The sequence below is a fragment of the Talpa occidentalis genome, unplaced genomic scaffold, assembly GCF_014898055.3.
Source record: "Talpa occidentalis isolate TD23 unplaced genomic scaffold, MPIMG_talOcc4v2.1, whole genome shotgun sequence".
Classification (NCBI taxonomy): Eukaryota; Metazoa; Chordata; class Mammalia; order Eulipotyphla; family Talpidae; genus Talpa; species Talpa occidentalis.
The window spans coordinates 50,766,979-50,789,979 of NW_026555331.1; the positions used below are offsets into that span (position 1 = coordinate 50,766,979).

Here is a 23,001-nt window from a genome sequence, read left to right on the forward strand (position 1 = left end):
TTGCTGCAGGTCCAGTGGGGGCAGGCAGCTGCGGGTCCCTAGGAGAGCTCTGACTCTGCACCAGGGACCGCAAACCAGTAACACTTACGAAGGGCAGATTCATTGTTTAGGTGAATTCACTGTTTAGGTCTCATGACCACAAAACTGATACTTTGGCATGAGCAACTGCAGAGTTTTGGGGGACAAAGAACATGCCTATGCCATCCAAGCAGAAGATAGATGGAGGTTGGGCTTTCTTAGAGTTCATCTACCAGGCCTTCTTTAGGGGCAAGAGCACCTCTGCAGGAGTGGTCCACAGGCGCACCACGGGGCGGCTGGCCGATGAGAGCATCTAGGCAGTGATCATTTGGAGACCGTGGGAAGGCCAGGGAGTGGGGGCATATGGGATCTCTAGAGTCACATCAGGAGAAAGTCAGCTTTTAAATCTGTGAAGCACATGGAGTCAGCTTGCAGGGGCACATATGAAAGCGAGGACAGTTTTATTCCCTTGCCTTCCTCCTTGCCTCTGGGACCAGCACTGGAAAGGGATGAGACTCTGGTGGTCCAAAGCAGACCAAGCCCAGAGAGAAGATTCAAGGGACATTTGAGTTTTGACTAATACCTTGGATGATGCTTCTAATGTCTTAATACCACTGCATGAAGTGGCACTTCCGCGTGAGCAAGAATGTTATGGGGTCCACAGAGGAATATGATGTAGAATTCAAAGGGATACCGGGAGCCAAAAAATAAAAAGTGGTTACTAACTACCACCTACAAGATGGAGGCTCCACCGAGGTACCTTAAGAACTGGTGTAGGTTTTCCTGGGAACCCCCTAGAGGTGACTGTGAAGACAGTGGCCCCGAGCACATACCTGGGTTTTGGTCTGTTTTAGTGTAACCACTTATGTCTGTATTCTTACGTCACCTGCAACAGTTTACTTAACCTTTCCGAGCACTGGTTTCTTCACTTGTACAATGAAATGAAGCTAATTATAGTATCTGGGACCTTGGTGGTTTGTAGAATTAGATGAGACATTGAAACTAAGTGCTTAATGAATGTGAGCTATAATTGTTATGGGTAGAAAAAATTACAGGTGTTTCCTTCTTGAAAATATATTTTCCAAAAAAAAAATATATATAGTTTCCAATAAGGAATATCATGAGTCTTCTATCTGAAATCCTAGAAACTTGCATTTAACAAGGAAGTTGGCAGCAGAGAATTATAGATATCCAACTCCCATCTCAATTTAATACAGGGCAACATTAACTGCCATGGGCAAGGTCTTTTGCTGGGCCCATTTGGGGGAAAGTGTCTGTGCAGAGACTGTAGGAGCAGTGGAGAACCTCCTCTTTGGTTGTATTTGCTTCATAAAGCCTTTACCATGGCAACAGGGAAGCACTTGCAAAGAACTGCAGCTGACACTGTGAAAAATATCACCTGCTCCCAAGGTACTCAAAATTGCACAGTATGACTCATGGTGGCTTTTTCTTTCTGGTATCTGCTGGATCATAAATGCTGAGCAAACATAGGGTATTGAAGAGGTTCCCAAGCTACAAAGATGCCTTGTGAGGGAGAAAGCACATTTATGAAAGCAGGGATGTGGGATCTGCCTAGAATATAAGAAAGTGCTCTTGAATTCAACAAATGTTTGCTACCTGCTTCTTAGGAGTCAGGCACTTGTCTAAGCACTGGGGAGCCAATGGTGAATAGATGGAAAAGGTGCGATACTCCAGGGAGTTTACGGGGCAAGGGTGAGATAAAGGACCAGAGAGGAAGTTAGACTATGAACCCACAAACAAAAAATAAACCCAGAAATTATTCTAGAGTGATAACTGTCATGAAAGATGGGTTGTTAAGAAAATGAAAGAAGGGACCTAGACTTGAAAAGATCATGGCAAAGAACGTTCCTGCCACACAGATGTGTTAGAGGTCAGGGAACTCTGAAGGTGCCAGAATAGGCCCTAAGTGTAATTAGTAATTTAAATTTATAACAAGTTTGATAGAAACTCATTAAGGAGTTTTAAACAGGAAAGTGATATAATCTGGTTTATAGTCACTTAAAAATATTAATGTGGTTTACATTAGAGAATGAACTGGGTAGAAGGTAGGAGACAAGGTTGTGAGAGGCAAGCAGAAAGAGGTTGGAATGTCCAAATAATAAATGCTGATGCCTGGACTGTGGTGGTGGAGGTGAGAGGTGAGAGACGCTGACTGTGCATGCTTCCTCCCAAAGAGATAAGAACACCTCACTCAACACTTTAGTACAAAGCCTGCGGACATAATAAGTCTCAAACTAGTTCCCTGTTCTTTCACGTCTGTGTCTCTTCCTTGCAACAAGACTGTCATGTCATTCAATACATAGATACCAAACACTTGCCATGTTTACAGCACACTTGGTCCTCTCTACCAAGAACTTGCCAGAAGGTAAGGGACATAAGGCAAATACACAATTAACCATCAAACAAGACAGACTATGGCAAAGATATTAGGCTTGTTAAGAGAGAAATGGTAGCACCCACAGGCGCACACACAGACACTCCCTGAAGAAAGGCCCTTTACAATGACCGTGGAAGCACGAAAGTTCAGTATGATGGCGTGACCATATCTGCAAATGAATCAGAGGAGGTGGAGGTCATACAGAGAGACTGTCTAGTTGACAGGGGCATCAGCCTGGGATCAGATGTTGGTTAGGGCAGTAGGGGATGAAGATGGAAGAAAGGGAATAAGTAAGTGAGAGATATATTTAGAAGGTGGGTAACACTGCACTTGGCAATTAATTGGATCAGGGTAGGGCTAAGTAAGAAAGAAGAAAGAATGACTTGCAATTCTCTGTCTTCCTTTCACTTTTGTGGTAAAGAAACTTCAATGGTAGCTTATAGAAGGTAAATTTAATTGAACTATATTTGATTTATCACAGTTTATCCAATTCTATGCACTGTAGCATGTGTGTATTTGTGTGTGTGTGTGTGTTTAATCAGTTTAGGGGAGTGCAAAAACAACTTGGAACAAGTATACCAGAAAACAGATTATTAGCTTAAATTTTTTTAATAAATTCTGATATTTCATATTTGTGTAAAACTCATAATGGCTGTATTATGTAGTTACTAAAATCTCTGCTTCACCATAGAAATTGAGGTTCCAAGCACTTAGGTGTCATCCAAGCTCATCCAGCAGGAAGGTGGAGGGGCCAAGATTTTGACTGAGGTCTTTACATCTGAATTTGTTTCTTTTCCCCCCAACAAGTCTTGAGATCTTCTTAAGTCATGTGTTACAATACTAACTTGGCAATAACAGGACTAAAAATTAATCATCATAGTAAGTAGTACATATTTACTTAATGGTTTTCAAAGTAGATCAGAATACTTCACAGAAAACTCGTCAATTCTTTCAGCAACACTCATGCAGACACAGGGACCAGGATGATGGTTCTTGGCAGTGGATAAGGAGGTGAATATGATGGGTCAGTGAATGTTCCAGATTGAAAGCAAATCACATAGGAAAAAGTTACTAGCCTCTTCTTTGTTTTGTCTTTTAGAGAACATTGTCTCTTGAGAAACAAAAGTTGAGGATGAAAATATATTCTTAATTTAGTGGGTATGGGCATTTACATCTCTAAGAAATGTATGCTAGAACATGCTATGGAGTACCATAATAAAACTTTAGTAGATTCTAGTTCTTTTCAAGCAGACTAAAAAAATACACATCTGGCTTATTGTATAAAGAAGATAAATAATAGTGAAAATATGCCCTGGATTTTGTATCAGGAAAGTCTAAAAGAAAAAAAGATACTGTTGAGGAGAAGTTAGCAATATCAATGAACTTAAGGAAAACAGGATGAGTCTGTCTGAATAAGCCAGAAAAAGTGAGATGAAAGATAATTATAAAATTATTTGACAGAGAAAATAAAAAGTAATAAACTTAGAGAGGAAACATTGAACAATTTTAAAAACTTCAAGAGGTAAAAAAATAATATTAGTTTGATTTAGAGGTAGAAACAACCACAAAATTTATTATGATGCTATTTCATAAAGTAAGAAAATTTGAAAGCTCAAAGAAAAACTATCACAGAGCAATAAAACTCACAGTCAGATACAGGCAAGTATTTCTAGAAATGATTTTGTAACAGAGAGATAGAAAAAGACAGAGTAATGACACACAAATAATGCATTTTTTTGAAGTCTGGGATTGTAAGTCCTACCCTGAACATGTGTGAGGAGGCTTTATCTCCCTCCCCACTCTCCCAAATGTTTGAAGAAATTTCCTGTGCAAATTAATTGGAAAGGATTTCATGGAATAAATATATTATTTGGAGAAATGGAAAACTTATTTATGTAAAATTATTTGTAATAAAAAGATACATATACATATATATACATATATATATATATATAATCCAGTATTTGCTGGGGGTTTACAATGTAGATAATGCACCCATGAGAAAAGTAACTTTGCAAAGAGATAGATGATTTTATGATACATGAGTAGAATGAACAATAGTTAGACTTTGTGTGGCTCAGAAGGGAGAATACTCAAAAAGGAAACTTTCTGGAGGAGGAGGGCTTTGCAGTGGCTGAGGTTGAGTAATGTTTGGAGTGTTGGAAAAGAAGTCAGAGGGCCATTATAAGACAGAAATTTGTCTTGAGTAAAAGCATACAGGCCACATGTAAGCCATGATTTGGGAATAGGACAAACCCAGCCACCTGGAGTGGACTTCCCTCTTAGAAGAGCATAAAGATAAAGGCTATTGGTGTCAACAAAGCAGGGACAGGAGATTAGACTGAATTGACATGCTATAGGCATGAAAAACCACAGAAAATTTCAAATAGAGTTGTAAATAAGTGAGAATAACTTGAAGACCAATGCAAGTTGGCTTGGGAGGGAAGAGATTGGTGGCAGACATCAATAAGGAGGGTGTTAAAATGATGATGATGTTGAAAATACACTAAAAAGAGCAGTTAGCATTTATTGAGTGCTTACAATGTGCCACCTATCATCGTCTCATCAGATTCTTTCAGCATCATTATGGGAATTATTACTCCTATTGATGAATCTTGTCCAATAGAGACAATAAGAAACATACCTGCCCTCCCACAAAAGTAGGATTATTCAGTTTGCTGCAATAAAGGAGAGCTTATGCCATGGGAAATTGTGGGGTGGCTTGGGAGTAGAGAGTAGGCAGGCAGGGGCTGTTTGTAGAGTATAATTCTGAAGAGGAACTAAGGTGAATGGGGATCATTTCTGGATTGGGATTCCTGCAAATGGGATTAGCTCTAGGATGGTTGCTGCTATGAAGTGAGGGTAGTTTGGCAATTGGGTATCTCAGTAATCATTTTTTAGGATGAAGTAGGGCTGGGGAGGTCATTCAAAAGATAGGGGGTAAGACATTTGTGTCTGCAGTATGACCTTGGAAGAATCAGTTTTGCGATGACTTTGTTTTTGATGTCATCTGTTACCAAACTTGATGTTAACCAGGATAAGTTCTACTTTCTCAATTCTCAAGTTTTCACTAATATACAAGAGATGAATCTGAGACACAGACTGGCTTCACCCTTCTGGTAAGTAGCACAGCCAGGATATGAAGAGGGAGATTGTTTAGGTGTGAGGTAGGAAGGGTCTAAACTGCAAGAGAAGACAGAAAAGCGAGGTACTGTGAATGGAAGACATGAAAAGACTTGGCAATTAATTAAATATGAGGAAGGAGAGAGAAATCAACAACACAATTTAGGTGCAATCAAGGAGTGTATCTGCAGGGTAGAAAAAGAATTTTATTTTAGACTACAGAAGAGAAATGTAGAACTTGACGATTAGCATAAGATCAAGAAAGTAAAGCAGATAGTTTCTGAAATATCATCATCATATATTTCACTCACTATCAATTAATTAAATAATTTACATCATTATTACCTAAAGGATTATCCCACCCACATGGCATGGCACTATATTAGTTCATATCACTTTGTCCTTAAAATAGGATGTGTGAAGGAGGTATGACTACACATTTTCTAGGTAAGTCTTAGGAAGTTAAAGTGACAATTTCAAGGTCACAGAGCAAATCATGAGTGGAACGAGACTTGCACTGGCTTTATTTGCTACCCAGTGTATTCCAACCAAATAATCTCCTAAGGTACCAAAAATAATGGACTTGGTATGATACTAAGACGTATTTTGGTAGCAATAATAGTTTTAAATTTAGTAAGTTCCATGAATGTCAGAAAAATCCTGACATTACTAAAGAAAATATATAAATTTTTTGCTTACACATCAAGGTGGTAGACCATGATATTTAAGGATTGTTTTTTCATTTTTGTTAGAGGATAATACATTTCCCTTAGGGCAAATAGCATAGTTGCAAGATATTTTTTTTTTTACCACTTTGAGTCAGAATGGGTGGTATATTTTAAGAATGAAATTCAAACACTGCGAATCTGGCATTAAATTATGGACCATTAATTCTATTGGGTAAAGTGGTATCTAGCCATCAAATCCTTCCTCCCACAGAACTCTTCATTTGTAAAATAACAATATTACTAGACAATGCTTCCTTCCTAACTCAAATTTCCTCTGTTTGATATTAGAGAAGATATCCATGAATATATTTCTGAATATTTTAGTTTTATACTAAACATTTAGTTTCGTATAACCAATTAAAATTGTTTTTACTAAATTGGATTTAAAAATGTAATAGGGTATATGCATAAAAACAAATATACTGGTGCTGCTTAAGAAAATGGAAAGGTTTCTTTTTTTAAAGAAGGTTTAAAAAGGTTTCTTTTTTTATTTTTACATCATTGTTCATTTTTAAACAATATTTGCTTCCCCACCCCCTCAGGTGTAGTCCCCATAGAGGTTCCTTCACCAGTGCACCCGTGCACCATCACCTCAGTCCCCTGTGCTCCTCCCTCCCTCCCTCTGACCTCTCTCCCTCCTCCTCCCCTGCAGCATGTCTCTGGTTTATATTTGACTGTTTTTGGTTTTGTTTTGTTGTGTTTTGAATTGTTATTATTTTTTTACACTGATGTATTATTTGGTTCCCTTATATTCCTGCTATAACTGAAACCATCCAATATGAAGAAAATGGAAAAGTTTCTATGAGGAGAATCACAGGCTTTCTAATCACTTTCACTTTTATCAGTCACTGAGGGATCCCCGATAAGAATGATTGGTGTTATGGCCACTAATAAATCCTTCAGGAAGGCAAGCAAGGGAAGACTAGGTTTGGTAAGCCACCCATTAGGTCTAAGAGAAATAATCCCTTGCATTTTTGTTAACTAAGTGACTGAAACAAAAGGTAAATGGTCTCGACCTAGACGAATGACTGCAGAGTCCAGTGAGGAAAGGTGAAAAACAAACGACTAAGAAATCTGATCAGTCACCATAAAAGTGGAGAAATGATGACATTTTATTTTCATAAGAACAGAAACTCTTCACACCAAAGTCTGAGATAATATTAAGTCAAAGCTTGATTATTCTGACTAGTTTCAAAGATATTATAGAAAAATCAATGACTACTTGAGCTGCTCTGCCACGTCTTTTAAAGATGGCAGTTATAGTAGGCACTGCCTGTTCTTCGGTTTCTATGCGGTAGCCCTTGAATGAACCTGCTTGGTGAGGGGGAGTGTTGGGAGAAAAGAAGAGGGCAAAGCTATTTTAAGCACAACTTGCCACAGCCCAACCAAGATTTTGTCCTCTGAATCACAATTTCCTCCTTCAGAAATATAAAACCATTGAGGAGTTGTCATAAGCAGAAACTCCTATTCATTCAAAACCTTTTAAAAATCTTCTCCAGGGATAATGTTTTTCTTTCTCCTTGCAAGATTATTTTTCTACAGGCTGTTTTCTCCTTCAGTTCTCTTTCAGCATCGGGATCTATGGAAGTTAGGTTAAGAATTGTCTAACATTGGATATTTGAAGAATTCATTGATGTTTTCACTGTAGCTGTAGGTGGGGGTAGGATAGGCCTTCACAGACATATGAAGTCCTAGACCTTTACAGGACCATCAAAGAAGCCTTTCTTCCACTTGGCCTTGGAGTACTCACAGTTGAACACTTCAGGGGATAAGTCACAGTGTGAAAATAACAGTGATAGAAACCTACCATCGACCTGGTGTATTTACAATGGGAAAAGGAGCAAGAAACTTACTTAATTTCATTTCTTCTTTTGCAGAGATTTCAGAAATAAAACTTCTCTTTGAATTCCTCAAAATTCTCTATTAATAAGGGGTTGGAGTTTTAGGGTGAACTTGGTAGGGTATTCCTTAAGGGAAAGATATTATTAATGACTTCGGATCATGAAAATAAAGAAATGTTCAGCATATCTATGCAGTCTGATTAAACTGTTTCAGAGGCACATTTTGATTTAATTCATCTGCTGCCAGGCTACTTGAGAAATTGCTGTATTTTGTGCATATTTTGGACGAACTGCTTCAAAATCTTGACAATATGTTTAGTTTGCATAAATCAGGCAAAACATATTTTGTTTTGTTCAGCATGCTCTGAACTTTCACAGTTATTTCATTATCTGTTCAGATGGTCCCTCAGCCTTGCTTCAACTAAAAGGAAGATTGTAAATGTTGTTAAAATAAAACCCAGCTGATGCATTGGCAGCTGTGCAGTTTTCAAAGGACCTGGGTTCAGGGATCTAGCTTAAATCCAAGCAGCTTATCTTCACTAGCTTCTCATGGTGATAAGCATTACTACATATCACAGTTTACAGAAATTTCCCAATCTTTCCTCTTTAAGGAAATAGATTTTCATTTTAGAAGGCTCTATCTTACCCAACATTCCTTCTTGGTCTCAAGCATTTCTGATTTCATTTTTTTCCCTCTTTATAAAAATGTTCTAAAATTTGTCCTACATAGGGTGATTTAATTTCGAATCAGTTATGACAACTTTATATTTCTTACTTTCTCTCATTATTGTCCTTTATGGTTCATTCAAACTAACTGTATTCAAATATTTTTTCTTTTATATTAAGTCTGTTTCCCCATTCCTTCTTTTAGTTTTCACAAATTTTAAATATTAGGTTTTCAATTTTTGGATGTGCTCTCAAGAGTTTTAGGAAAATATTCCATGCCTTCTCCTGACCTTCAAAGACAAAGTTGGCTTTCTCATTCTCTCATCTGCTCTGGGGAATTCTTCATGCCAAATATTCCTTTTTAAGAAAAAATTTAGTAATAATGGAACTAGATCTCAATACCATCTCCTTTATTTTAGAACATAAAATATAAAAAATAAAATTTAGGAGTCAATAAGAGACAAAAGAAAATATTAGTCTAGACTTAGTATCTTTGCTCATTCATTCATGTATTCCACAAATATTTATTGAGTGATAAGGAGATACTGTAGAGGACAGTGATCAAAGGTCCATGCTTTCTTTGAATACATAGTCTACGAGCGATAAAGACAAATAAACCATTATAACACTGATAAGTACCACTAAATGAGAAAGTACATATTATTCTATTAATACTTTATCTTTAAGAATTAATAAGAAGGGATAAAAGAGGATTTCCTTGTCTTTTTAATCCCTTATGTCTGAATACATTCTGAGCAGAGTTTGCAGTAAAAAATCAAAATATTCATTGAAACCATTTCAGAACTTTTAAGGCTTCTGCCTCTGTTTCATTTACACTTTTTTCTTCCTCAGTTTAAGAGGAAGATGAATTCAGTATTTGCTTTAATTTGATTGTCACTTTCACCTGGAGAAATTTTATTAAAGAGCTTTTGAACCATGGTGGAGAAGACATCCTACAATTTAAAGTGCACATTCTTGCCATTTCTTCTTCACGGTCTTTAACTTAACAGTTAACAAGGAACTCTCCAACCTCAATAAAAATGTATCTCCGGTCTCTGTTTAATTCCTCTTTACCTATTATTGACCACTATTTCTAATAATTACTACAGCTCAACCTGTTTTCTCTGTAGTTCACACACTAATCTTTGGCTCATTACTTTAAAGTTTTTATTTGGAACAATTATTATCCCACACACTTGGATATAATTTATTAGAACTATCATATGCAAAATAAACTAGCAATGTTACAATTGGAAAAATTTTAAAAATCAAATAGATTAACTCTTTCCAGTGTTAGGACTTGGCCCAGTATTGATTTAAATGAAAATTGGCCTCACTAGGGTGATTTTATCCTCTGAATGAATGAAATCTCTGGTTACTTATAAAATTTCTATTCTTATTATTTTTATTTTTAAATTGAATCCTTTAATCAAAGTTAACCAAGGCTTTATTAAATACCCCATCTCACTTTCATGCGTGACTTGCACAGAGTATTATGGTAGGTAACAGTAGGTATCAATGAAGATATAGAGGAAACACAACTTCAGACACAAGCAGAGGGAGTGAAAATGACTATAGCCACTTTGGAAAATTGTTTGGTAGTAGCTATAAAGGATATGCCTATTGTAAGACCCAGTAATTCCTCTCCTACTTATATACACAATAGAAGGATAATGAAATATCATGGACAAGAATGCTTATAACAGTATGAAAATTCACAATAGCTCCAAAGTGGAAGCTGAATGGCTCATCAGTGTGCGAGGGGATAAATTGTGGTATAGTCATACAATGTAACATTATAGAGAATTGAATTAACAAGTATCAACATCTCCGAATTTCACAAACATAATATTGAACAAAAGAAACCAGATACAAGAAAGCATACAGTAGATGGTTTCATTTACATTAAACTCAAAAACAGGCCAACTAATCATCAGGAGAATACCCTTCTGTGGTTGGACAAGGGGATTGATGGTTACATGAGTGCATTTAATTTGTGAAAGTTCATTAATGTATCCACTTTGTAAGTGTACTTTTCTGTGTTCTTCAATTAAAAAAAATAAAGAAAAAATTAAATAAAGAAAGAATTCTTCAATAAAAATTTACAGGGAAAGTGAGAAAGTGAGAGCAAGCATAGAGTGAGTAACTGGTGAAAAGTCAGAGAGAGAAACTAGTGAAAAGATAAGCTAATTTGCTCAAAGGTTGCATCACAGGTCAACCTAGACAAATGAGTAAATTTTGAAAGTTTACTTTTGACAGTTTTCTTTTCTTTTGTGATCTCCTTATTAATCTCAGGATCATGAAGAGGGGGACTGAAAATCTTTATTTTTCCTTTTTCTGTGCCAAATTACCATCAGGAAAGATGTTCATCAATCATTTCTTTTCATGTATAAGCTTAAATGAATGTAGCATCTTTCCCAGGGGCAGCTGCATTTTAAGCCTTAAAATGTTTCTATTGTGAAATAAGATGTCTTCAGTCATTTATTAAAGGAACTTCAGTACCTGGAGGCAGTTTTGAAAGTACAAGGCTTCTGAAATCAAACTGATTAGGCTTTAGCTTGCATTTTTCATGAGCAATGCCAATGTTTTTTTTCTTTGGGGAACCATTCTTCATATTCTCAGAGCATCTTATCTACATGCTTTTACTACAGAAATATATAATTCCACTTTGTAATATATTCTTTTTTGTTATTCTATTTTTGCATAGAAGAACTGGGGTGTAGACCAGAAGTGTGGAGGGTGAGCGGATTCACCAGAGACAGGGTGGGGAGCAGAACAGGTGGATTTACTGAAATACACTGCTAAGGGGAGCAGAGGCTAGACAGGAGAAGCCTGTTGCACCAGATGTGGGTTAGCTCCCTGGCTGGATTGAACTTAGGCTGCAGCAGTGATAGTGCTGAGACTTAACCCCTAGGCCACCAGGGAGGTCCTGTAATATATTCTTACATGCTTATTGTCTCCTTTAGACTTTCAAGTTCCTTGAAAGTTGGGATCATCTTAGCTCACCTCTTTATCTCCAGTGACCAAGTACAATATCTGATGCTGAGCAGGCAATCGATCAAAGCTGCTGGGAATTTTACCGTATTATTAATGATCATCAGGTTCCCACACAACTTATAGTTCTCCAAGGTATAGAAAAATAAACTTTCTAAATTCTTTATATGTTGTCTGTAGAGCACTGATATAAAAATCTGACAAGCACTGCACAAAAGATAAAGTTCAACTCGGGCCTCCCTGGTGGTGCAACGGGTTAAATACCGCACTATGAAGCAGTCTGCAGCCTCTGTAGCACGGGTTTGATCTCCGGCCGGCCAGGCAGCAACACACAAGGCGCAGCAGACCTCTTCTGACTCACCTGCTGCTCCCCTCTGCAGTGTATTTCGGTCAATCTGCCTGTTCTGCTCCCCACTCTGTCTCTGGTGAATCCTCTTACCCCATGCATCTTTGACCTGTACCCCAGCTCTTGAGTGGATAAATAAATAAATCTTTAAAAAAAAAAGTTCTACTCAATATAACAAGCATATAAATGTAAATCCTCTGTCAAGTAACAATAACCAGACTATGGCAACACATTAAATTAATAAAATTTCACAACAAAGAGATTACTGCAGAAATATAGAATGGACTGATAAAAGGAAACATATAATATAATTTACATATTTAAAGACTGAAGGAAAAATACATGATCATTTCCATAGACCCAGAAACGGCAGTGTTCAGCAGCAATTTCTTATTTAAAAAGTGCCAATTAAAGTAACAATGATAGATATTTCCTTGATATACAAAATGTACCTCCTTCTTTATCCATGCATGTATACACCCAATCACCCACCTATAAGTCCATCCATCCATCCATCCATCATCTATGTCAGCAAAAATTTGTATTAAAATTAATGGAGAACATAAATAGCATTCCTACTAATGTTACAGAGGAAACAAGGATACCCATTGTTACCACTACTTTTTAACAAATTAGACAAGAAAAGGAAATCAGATGTATAAAAATGGAAAAGAAGAGGTCAATTTACTACAACATTTAGATAAGAGTTTTTACCTGGAAAATAAGAGAACCAATAGATAGCCTACAAACAGTAAGTGAATTTAGTAAGATGCAATATCAATTAACAGAATCCAAACTGTTTATAAATAACAAATTAGAAGATACAACAAAAGGAAAGATCCGACTTATACTAACACTTCCAAAGATAAAACTTAACAAGAAATGTGGCATGAAAATTTGAAGACATTTCTGAAGGATGTAAAATAAAACTTTGATAAATGAAAAGATGCCTCATATACTTGGGATTTAAATACATGGCAAAGGAAAGCTGTCAATTTCCCCTAACAAGATATTTGATGCTAACATAATCCTAATAAAAATGACAATTACCTTTAAGAGAAAATAAACTTATTCTAAAGTTCATTTGGAAAGATAACTAGAAGAGGGCCTCCCCGGTGGCGCAGCTGTTGAGCGCTGGGTTGCGAAGCTGCCCGCAGCCTCTGCAGCGCCATTCGATCCTTGGCCTCCAGGCGAGGGTCCCACATGGCGCACAGGCCTCTCCTGCCGCGCCGGCTGCTCCCCTTAGCAGTGTATTTCGGTCCTTCTGCCTGTTCTGCTCCCCGCTCTGGCTCTGGTGAATTCTCTCAACCTCCTGCGCTTCTGACTCTACCTAGTGCTTGTATAAATAAATAAAATAAATCTTAAAAAAAAAAAGGATAACTAGAAGAAACAGGAAAATTCTGATAAAGAGGTATAAAAGGGGACTAGCCATAACAGATGTTAAAACACAATATAAAGTTGTCATTATTAAATTAATGTCATACAAGCATATGAAAATATAGAGCAGCAGAAAATTTTAAAAACTAGATTCCATCACTTACAGGTTTTTACATGTTAAATGTGGCATGATTGGCATAAGAAGTTAGCTATATGAAAAAATAGGATTGGATTCACTTTTTTTTAAAAAAATATTTATTTATTTATTTATACAAGCACTGGGTACAGTCAGAAGCGCGGGAGGGTGAGAGAATTTACCAGTGCCAGAACAGGGAACAGAACAGGCAGAGTGACGAAGAAGTACACTGCTGAGGGGAGCAGGCGGCGCGACAGGAGAGGTCTGCGGGCCATGTGGGACCCTCGCCCGGCGGCCAGGGATCGAACTGGCGCTGCAGAGGCTGCGGGCAGCTTTGCAGCCCAGCGCTCAACGGCTGAGGCACCGGGAGGCCTTGGATTCACTTTTTATGGTAGGATAAATTCCCAATTGACCAAAGATTTAAATATTGAAATAAACCAAACTATAAAAGTTCTGCAAGAAAAGTACAAAATATTTTTATAGCCATGGAATGGGAAAATCCATTTTGAACTCTGACTCAGGAATGTGAAAAATCAGAAATGTGAAAAAAGAAAAGATGAAAACCCATTCCTAATCTGACTTCATGTGTAACTTGCACCAGATATGCAAAGCTGATTTCTTTAGGTAAGATATCAGTTAAAAAAAGAAACGGCTGAAAATGTAGCATACTAGGTAACATAAATATGGTTTGGACAGGTTTCTTCTCAAGAGATGATGATGTTTATCATTTCTCTTTGTTTTTATGCTCTAGCTTGACAATTGTGACAGTTATACAACAATTGGGTCATAATTGGCATGGCACAATTTGCAAAGCTGATGTGATACCCTCTGACAAATTTGATAGCTTTTTTTTTTTAAATAATTTTTTTTTATATTCCCCATACAATTGCAACCCCCCCATTCTGACCCCAATCCCTCCCCTCCTGCCCCCCACCCCCAAAAAAGTGTCTCTGGTTCATATTAAAAAAAAACTGGCAACAACAAATGTTGGCGAGGGTGTGGTGAAAAAGGAACTCTTCTGCACTGTTGGTGGGAATGCAAACTGGTCCAACCACTATGGAGAGCTGTGTGGAGGTTTCTGGACCTACTAAACATAGAGCTTCCATATGATCCAGCAATTCCACTCCTAGGTATTTACCCAAAGGACACAGAAACATCAATTCCAAAGAACACCTGCACCCCTATGTTTATAGCAGCACTATTTACAATAGCTAAGCTTTGGAAACAACCCAAATGCCCAAAAATAGATGACTGGATCAAGAAGATGTGGTACATATACACCATGGAATATTACTCAGCATTCAAAAAAGATAAACACATGCAATTTGCAGCAACATGGCTGGCGCTGGAAGGGATCATGCTCAGCGAAATAAGCCAGAAAGAAAAAGAAAAATACCGGATGGTCTCACTCATAGCAGGAATCTAGAAAACTTAAATAAGGGACCAGGAAAATTAATAACTATAAGAAAGTGAAAATCAAAATCAACAAAAAACTTTGATAGCTTTTTAAACACGTAAGAATGTCCATCCAGAGGCAAGTAGCCTTCAGTTTGGGACATAAAGGGAATACCTCTTACTTTCCCTTTTTTTTGAAGCACCAAATTTTGAAAAAATGTACCAAAATTAAAAAAAAAAATGCCTAATTTTTAATGGAGGTTCTTTTAATAAATGCAAGAAAAATGTGGAAGTAACTAATTAGAGTATATTCTCCAAAAACTTGAGAACAAAGGCTATAACTTTGTCATCTTCTCATGCCTATGCTATAAAATTAATAGACGACTGGTCTTATCAGGGATATTCCGGTGTGTCAGACACATTCGTGCAAAGACAACACTTGACCATACCTGACTGAAGGTAAATTCTTATTTAAACAAGAGAAAGAATCTAGATGTTCACTGGGAGGGATGTGGTCAGCACTGGTCATTTGCACAAAGAAGGACAGCAAAATACACTATTAACTACAGTGGAGTCTGCAGAATTGCTTTGGATCCCTTTCCCTCTGATGATGACAACCAGGATTCAAGGAGAGTCCAGGTTTATGCCTCTTGGTCTGGTGTAATTATTTATAGTGCCCCCTTTATTCTCAAAATAAAATAAATGATAAATTATATGGGCTTCCCGCCTCCTATATCTTCAAGCTTCTCTGTTTCACCAATTTTCTCACCTCCAGTCCCTTGGTGCTAAACACTCTGTGCCAAGTTCCTTCAGACTGCTTGGAAGATCTATTTTGATTTCTGATTGGCATCTTCCCAGATAGTCTTCCTCCCCTATGGGATCTCAAGTGCAAATGATATATCCATTCCATTCCTACTTAGACACTAGGCTGGGGGGCAGCTTGGCTAGACAGATTAAAAACATCCAAATAATGGTCAAGGTGACAGGAATATTAAGCCAACACTTATGCTATAAAGGGTTTTAGTGTTCTGGTCCCACTGACAGAACTTGAAGAGGAAGGTAGTGTAGTCAGTAAAGGGTACTAAGACTGAAAATAAAAGATAAAAAGAAAAGTAACAAGAAACAAGAAAGTAACAAGAAAGCTTGAAGCAATTATTTTTCCAAAGGAATACAGGTTGCAACTTAAGACTGGCATTTGTCTATAAATTTTAAGGTGGAAGATCTGATTTCAAGTCATGGTAAACACTGGAGACCCTAGAACATTTTTAGATCTTTAGGGCTTCCTAAAGAAAAGACAATTTTGCCTATTAATTATGTTCCCAAGAGACTTGTAGGGAATATATCTGGGGAACAATATTAGCAGTATGGATTCATTTTTTAAAAAAAGATTTATTTATTTATGCATACAAGAGCCGGGATATAGGCCAGAGATACGGGGGTGTGAGGGTGGGGGGCGGTGAGAGGATTCACCAGAGACATAGTGGAGAACAGAACAGGCAGAGTGACTGAAATACATTGCTGAGGGGAGCAGCGGGCGAGACAGGAGAGGTCTGCTGCTCCATGTGGGTTGCTCCCTGGCCAGCCGGGGATCGAACTCATGCTGCAGAGGCTGTGAATTGCTTCATAGTGTTGGAGGCCCCTGAATTCACTTTTTATAAATACTTCTCTAATACAGTTGAAAGAGAAGTCTTACTTTATCTCAGAGACCAATGTCCCTGAGCTAATCAACCTTACTTCCTTTCAGTTCTCCAGAGTATTGGTGGCATGCTGTGTGGTATTGCCAGGGGCAGAAGTTGTAATTGCTCCAAGTTCAATGTTTTCTTTTTCTGCTCATTTTAATTTTAATTTAATTATAATTTGAAAATGCCATGTGTACCATTCTGGGAAAATAAGATTTATAGGAGGAAGGACAACTATTTTTTATCTAGTTGAGGAGAAATTGGTTAGGGATATTGGTTAAAATGTTTTTCTTAGAAAAGAGAAAGCATATTTGATATTTGGAAAAAAGTATTTGAATTTCTGATGCTATCTCTACATGGAACAGAGAATCAGCCCACTATCACTCAGAAAACAGCATTTAAATCCAAATACTAGATTGTAATTTACTAGATTTAAAGGCTACCTTTCTGATTGCTTGAGATGATTTATGGGCCACACAGGTCTTGGGACAAAAACTACCTGAAACAACAAATCCTTATTGAATATTCAGTTTTTTCCAGGTGTGGTGCTAGAACACCAAACATTGTTTGTCATGATCCTGTCTTCAGGACCTGCAGTCTGTTATAACAGACATAAATCAAGGAATGAACCAAATAGATATAAAATTGTAATTATGAGGACAGTTAAAGAGACTTCTTTGTGATATTCTGAGTAGGATCCTTAGCAAGGTTAGTACTTTGAGGGCTACCTACTGGGCGCTGTGAGTGTATAGAAGGAGAGCTGATATAGATTTATAGTCAGGCAGGTTCTCTTTGGACATGACTCTGAATCTGGAAGATAGTAGGCATAACTAAGGTAAAGAGCTGGCTTAGGAGTGTGGTGGGGGAATAGTCATCCAAGAATACTAACTGCAAACATCCTCTAAAACTTTTTTCTGCTATATAAATGAAGCATATGGAGTCTAGATTGCATTGAAGATTAGTATGGGAAGTAGATTATAATGAATCTTCATAGAAGTAAAGATTCTACTCAACAGTTCCATTCAAGAAACATTTATTGAGTTGTGCCCTATATGCCAGGCACCATAGTAGGTTTTTTTTTTAAGCTATGACATGAAACAGTTCATTTGATAGCTCAATGTAAAATCATTTAAGTGATGGTTATCATCTAAAACTTTTTATATAGAAACATAATGAGGCTTTAAAAAATCAAGAAATTATTATTATACAGTCTTAGATATACTTCTGATCAAGGCATATATCCTGAAATATGTCAAGGATGTGAGGGAACTGCTGATAGAATTCACCCTATTACATGGGGTGGGAGCTCATATTAAAAGACTGTTTCAGGTAGAAAAAATTTTTGACTGTGTAGGATTTGGTGATATCAAATGGAAGGTTGTATTTAGCCAAATCAAGTAAGACTGCAACATGAAGATTCTTATTTTTTTGTAACTTGCATTGAAACTAATGGGAAGGTGAGCATCTGAAAAATTGTCCCTGTAAGATATTTTAGCAATTTTTGACCTGTTATTAGCATCACTGCATTGTTAACTGGGTTTACCCTTCTGTTTCCTTCTGTTTTTTATTTCTCTCAAAGTCCTTTGTTAAATCACCTGAAGATTTAGAAAACATATCCACTATTTTTTTTTGGGGGGGGGGCTCATTTTTCCCCCTATACTTATTTTTTCATTAATTATTTTCTGGAGAAATATATGACCCAAATGGGGACTTACATTTATTCTTGTGTCATTATTTTCCCTGCCTAGAAGCCAGCTAGATGGCGTTTTCTGATTTGTGGTGCTGAGCAGTTTTCTGGGACTCAGTGAGCAAGTCACAAATCTCAGTAAGCAAACACAAATCTGTCTGTATGAGCAATTACAGGTCAGACCTCACTTTTGTGAAGCTATGAGCAGACTCTCAAGCAAGTTTCGTCTGATATGTGCAAAGGAAACAGTTAAGAATAGAGCTTCCCACAGAACTAAGCTGAATGTCTAGAAGTGAATGGTGTTTGCAGAAGCCATCTGTAAGGTCTTTATTAGCAGGAACCGTAGTAATAACTCACACCTGCATGGTGGCTCAAGTTTATAAGGGTTTACTCACAGAAGAGTATTTTATAACCTAGGATTCCAGAAATCAGCTTCTCTTGTTGGCTTGTACAAAATATATGTTCATATATTTAATCTCAAGAGTTCTTCTGTGGAGCAGACACAGTTTGAGATATAGGACATAACATACAATCTGCATATTTTTGCAACTTCTAAAAAGAACTACAGATTTCCCACTTGATGTTAGTGTGCATGTATTCTGGCCTGGTAGTTTTTTAAAATCCCAAACATTTTCCCTCCTTGGTGGTCTTCACAGTATATTGTACACTGTCTCAGAAACCTTTCCTTATTTCTTTTGTGGCAGATTCTTCATTCTGGTCACAGGTAAATTGCATGAGAGAGTGAGAGAGAGAAAGAGAGACAGAGGCACAAAGACACCTGGCTTTCCTTAACCACTAATTTGTGAGCTCCCTGATACTATTACATTTTTTATAATTCAGTGTAATTAATTTCTACAGCCTGAAATTATTTTGCTAATTTCTTTGTTTATGGTCTGTCTCCCCCACATTAGAATAGATGTTCCATGAGAGTAGGGACCTATCTTTGCCTACCACCATGCCCCTGGCACTGTACTTGGGACAGGCACATATCAGACACTCCATACATACTATTCAAATGAATGAATATAATAATCCCATATTTCTCTATTAAGGATCTCATTCAATTATGCAGTTGATTAAAACATTCATCATTTTTGGGCCTCCCATGGTGGCACAGTGGTTGAGCACTGGGCTGTGAGGTTGCCTGCAGTCTCTGCAGCGCCGGTTCATTCCCGGCCGCTGGCGAGGGTCCCACAAAAAAAAAAAAAAATCATCATTTTTTCATTAGTTGGGAACCTGAAATAAAATAACACCACAGAGTGTGAATAGTTTACCTCTGCAGTTTCAGAAATGAAGAAAGAGAATTTGCAGAAGTGGTTTGGCCAAGGTCAAAGTCAGGACTAGAGCCAGGTCTCTTCTTGCCCAGTGCAATATCCTTCCTACCACAGTTCGACCTCATGTAGAGAAGACAATATTTATAAAACATTCCAATGGTCTGTTCCTTTTGCACAAAGGTTACTTTCTATAGGCTGTATGCATGTGGACTGAAGAGAAATCTTTCTATGAAGTGGTTTGCAAACTCAAAAGACCATGGTTATGGGTTTGGGTCCATGCTTTGTGAGTAATAGCATTTTAGCTGGTTATATTATTTAAAGAACCAGAATGAAAACTGGTGAGGTTGACAGGAGAATGAATCAATCTAGTAAATGAAGGGTTAAAAAGGTCTAATTAAAAACACCACTAATAAAATAAACTGGACTCATTGTCTATCAGTTTTCAATGAACTTCATTTGCAACAGGACTAATTCTCAAAACACAGTTATATGCAGGAAGACAGATTTGTACTGTAAGATTATGTCCTTCCATTCTATTAATTCCTTTAGAAGCCCCAACCCTACAATGTCAAGTGTTCATCAGAAGAGGAAGAATTCTAGAAAGTGATAATAATTTATTTTTTGTGGGTGTCTGAATTCTGAGATGACAACTCTGATTAGAGGTGAAAGTATGCCTGTGTGGAGGGAGGCTGGATATCTGGGAAGACATCACTCCTTTAATATTTTAGATCTTGTTGAAGTTTATTTTAGTTTTCCACTTGGCTATTGTAAGTTACTTGGCTATTGATCCTGAGGATGATGGTGATGATGATGATAATGATGATGATGATAGTAATAGTGGATAACAATCACCGAGCAGCTACAATGTCTAAGGCACTTCTTGGAAATGCTTCATATGTATTAATCACATTATCCTCATGTTATCCTGTGAGGATACTCTTGACTAATGAAGAAATTGAGCGGGTGAGTGGTGGAGGTGGGATTTGAACTCAGGAAGTCTGGCAACAGTGCTCAGCAACACAGTCACTGCAATGTTTCCCCTTTAACTTAATTATTTGAAGTTGACATTCTCATTGTAACATTTACTGTAAGGAGCAAAAGATGACTCCTGTGTGCAGCCTTGGTCTTCAGTACTTCCTTTCCAATACTCCCTCTTGATTAGATACTTATTTTCCCCTCCCACCCTCTGTTCTGGCTCAAGAAACAGGGACAATATTTTTCATCTTGGTATCGTCAATCGTCGGCATGGTAGCTGACAAATACAGATAACAGATGTTCGCATTGTGTTGGTTCAATGAGTGAATGAATTTTCTGAATTGAATTCCACTGTTTTTATTTTATTAATCATATAGCAAAGCCTCACAAGTAATTTTCAAATGTTGTGGCTTAATTAGTAGCTAATTTAGCTTAACATGTGGGGAGGGAGGTGGGTTAGAGAGAAAGGAAATAGCAAGGAAGGACAATATTGATTAAAACCTTTTATGGGGATACAAATACTAATCTCTATCAGTAGAAAAATCAATTTTATTTTATTTTTTGTTGGCATAAGGCACTAAATCTTCCCCCATGTGATCCCTTTTATGAAGTGACCATCAGTAGTTTCTATGTCCTGACAATACTTTTATTAATTTGAAACAGACTAGGTTTTCTAAGTCCCATATTTCATCACAACAGTGAGTAAAGAGAATTATGATACAATAACATGCAGGACTAAAAGGAAAATAGAAGAAGAGTGGGAAAAAGGGAGGGAAGCAGGCAGGTGTACTTGCTCTTGTTAGCTGTTGTCCTGGACTACTGAGGAAGTATCCTAAAAGATTTTTTGGCTCCCTACAATCTCTCCCCAGTTCAATATACATACTATAGATTTGCTAACAAAAATGTCATCATGGGTGTCCCCAGTGGCGCAGCAGTTGAGCGCTGGACTGCAGAGCTGCCCGCAGCCTCTGCAGTGCCAATTTGATCCTCGGCTACCGGGCGAGGGTCCCACATGGCGTGCAGACCTCTCCTGCCACCTGCTGCTCCCCTCAGCAGTGTACTTCGTCAGTCTGCCTGCTCTGCTCTCCCCTCTGGCTTTGGTGAATTCTCTCACCCTCCCGCACTTCTGACTGTACCCAGTGCCTGTATAAATAAATAAATAAATCTTTAAAAACAAATTTCATCACTCTTCTATTTAAAGTCCTTTGATGACTCCCCATAGCCTTGGGGCAAAGAATGACTCAGTGATGGCCACAAGTCCTCACAACTAGACTAAATTCCCTTTTCAGACACTGTCTGCCTCCCCTCCCCTCCAACTATGTCCACTCACCTGCCTCACTCTGGTCACACCAAAACACTGTGGATTTTTCTTATAATATGCCACTCATTGCCTTTGCACACTTATACCTATTGAAAATGCCTTCCTGCCTGCACAGACATCCTGCTCTGCCTAGGATGGGAAAGCAAAGCTAGGGCTGAAATCAGGCCCACTCAGCATTTCCTTCCTGCTTCTTCTGCTGCTCCAACCTTTTTTCACAGTAGCCTGGTAGAAGTGCAGTTGGTAATCACTCACTCAAGCTGCCAGCTTGCTTCTCTTGCCTCTGCTGGACATTCCCATGAACCCTCAGCACCCTGCCTGTCATTCTCGAATCATATTTCTCTAAGCGTTGTATCCACCTTTCCTTACACCAAACTATCTTTGAGACACTATCAACTTTCCTTACACCAAACTATCTTTGAGACTCAATCTTGGTGTCACCTTCTGCAGGGTTTCAACATTTCTTTCCTCTCTTCCAAATCTGTGAACTCGTGGGATTATAGAGAGGCATTGGGAGGGGGAACTGAGGTTTACTGCTTAAAGTGATGCCAGGAATTTTTCTGGAAGCTTGTCATGCCCTTTCATTTTTCATAAGTATTTTTTTTTAAGATTTATTTATTTATTTATACAAGCACTGGGTATAGTCAGAAGCGAGGGAGGGTGAGAGAATTCACCAGAGCCAGAGCGGGGAGCAGAATAGGTAGACAGAGGACACTGCTGAGGGGAGCAGCGGGCGGCAGGAGAGGTCTGCGTGCCACATGGGACCCTCGCTGGCAGCAGGGGATCAAACCAGTGCTGCAGAGGCTGCGGGCAGCTTTGCAGCCCGGCGCTGAACAGCTGCATCACTGGGGAGGCCCCACTTTCATAAGTATTTTGAAATGATTATTATGTTTATAGCTGTGATGTGGGTGACCTAGTTAGGGTGCCACCTTGGGTATGGAGTTCCTAATGACTGTTTTGGCTACTGGGACTTTTCAGCCACTAGGGAGAATTAGGAAAATGTTGGTAAGATGCTAGAGTCATAAAATGAATCGTGGGCATCTGGT

The 23,001-nt window shown here is 38.0% G+C and overlaps 1 protein-coding gene across 3 annotated transcripts in view; it reads right to left on the reverse strand.

The window, feature by feature from the left end:
• KCNB2 (potassium voltage-gated channel subfamily B member 2) overlaps positions 1-23,001 on the reverse strand; it is a 367,621-nt gene that overhangs the window by 96,367 nt on the left and 248,253 nt on the right. The window lies entirely within an intron of this gene.